We start from the raw sequence: 1,944 nt of genomic DNA, 5'->3' as shown, positions 1-1,944 counted from the left end.
TAGAGACGGGGTTTCACCATGTTGACCAGGATGGTCTTGATCTCTTGACCTCGTGATCCACCCGCCTCGGCCTCCCAAAGTGCTGGGATTACAGGCTTGAGCCACCGCGCCCGGCGTTTTCTTTTCTTTTTGAGGTGGAATATTGCTCTGTCGCCCAGGCTGCAGTGCAGTGGTGCGATCTCGGCTCACTGCAACCTCCGCCTCCTGGGTTCATACAATTCTCCTACATTAGCCTCCAAATAGTTGGGATTGCAGATGTGTGCCACCATGACTGGCTAATTTTTGTATTTTTAGTAGAGACGGGGGTTTTGCCATGTTGATCAGACTGCTCTTGAACTCCTGACCCCAAGTGATCCACCTGCCTCAGCCTCCCAAAGTGCTGGGATTACAGGTGTGAGCCACTGTGCCCAGCCCCAATACTACTTCTTAATACTATTTGTTTTGTTTTATTTATTTTCTATTTTTTTGAGATGGAGTCTTGCTCTGTCACCCAGGCTGGAGTGCAGTATCAAGATCTTGGCTCACTGCAATCTCTGCCTCCTGAGTTCAAGCAATTTTCCTGCCTCAGCCTCCCGAGTAGCTGGGATTACAGGTATGCAGGAAATTGAATGTCAGTTTTAGGCCCATAGCTTCCATTGGGTTCTCGAAGGGTTCCATGATCATACCTCCCATTCAGATCCCTGCTGTGGACCATACAGTTCAGTGTTTTTCAGAATAAGGCTGGGAACCCAAGTTAATTTTGGAATCTAGGTCATGACTTCCATTTTAAAAAATGAATAATATAGAATAGAAAATATCATTGTGCATCACACATAGCAAGGACATTAATTTTTTATTAAACAATTAATATTTGATTCAAAACTCATATTTATAACTTTTTGATGTTACATATATATAAAATCAAAATATCTAACCTCATTCATTTAATGAATTTTTTATGGAGTATTTGCCATGCAGCAGATATTGCTGAGATCACTGGGGAATATACAGATGAAAGAGAAATGTTTCTGGTTCACAAGCAGCTCACATTTGGTAGGAAAGAGAAAAATACACCAAGAATTGCAAAAGAACCATAACGGCCACTACAGAAGTAAGAACAAGGTACAAGGTGGTGCAGAGGAGAGCGTGAAAGACAGTTTTGGGAATTCAGGTGAGGCCACACTTGAGTTGAGCCACACTTCAAATGAGCAGGAATTTGCAGGGAGGCATAAAATTCTAGGCAAGGGGCTAGGTATGATGGCTCACACCTGTAATCCCAGCACTTTGGGAGGCTGAGTCGGGTGGATCACTTGAGTCCAGGAGTTCGAGACTAACCTGGGCAGCATGGTGAAACCCCATCTCTACAAAAATTACAAAAATTATCCTGGCATGGTGGCAAATGCCAGTAGTCCCTGCTACTCTGGAGGCTGAGGGGAAGAGATGGCTTGAGCTTGAGAGATGGAGGTTGCAATGAGCCAAGATCATGCCACTGCACTCCAGCCTGGGTGCTAGAGCAAGACCCTGTCTCAGAAAACAAAAATACAAATAAAAATTCGGCCGGGCATGGTGGCTCATGCCTGTAATCCCAGCTACTCTCAGAGACCTAGGCGGGTGGATCATGAAGCCAAGAGATCCTGGCCAACATGCTGAAACCCCATCTCTACTAAAAATACAAAAATTGGCTGGGGATGGTGGCGAGTGCCTGTAGTCCCAGCTACTCAAGAGGCTGAGGCAGGAGAATCGCTTCAGCCCAGGAGGCGGAGGTTGCAGTGAGCTGAGATCCCATCACTGCACTCCAGCCTGGCAACAGAGCAAAATTCTGTCTGAAAAAAATAAAAATAAAAGTAAAAAATAAAAATTCTAGGCAAGGGGCCGGGCGCGGTGGCTCAAGCCTGTAATCCCAGCACTTTGGGAGGCCGAGGCGGGTGGATCACCAGGTCAAGAGATCGAGACCATCCTGGTCAA

The sequence above is a fragment of the Cebus imitator genome, unplaced genomic scaffold (genome assembly GCF_001604975.1).
Source record: "Cebus imitator isolate Cc_AM_T3 unplaced genomic scaffold, Cebus_imitator-1.0 Scaffold228, whole genome shotgun sequence".
In the NCBI taxonomy this organism is placed as follows: Eukaryota; Metazoa; Chordata; class Mammalia; order Primates; family Cebidae; genus Cebus; species Cebus imitator.
The sequence above is the reverse complement of the archived record's forward strand: the minus strand, read 5'-3'. Positions refer to the sequence as shown.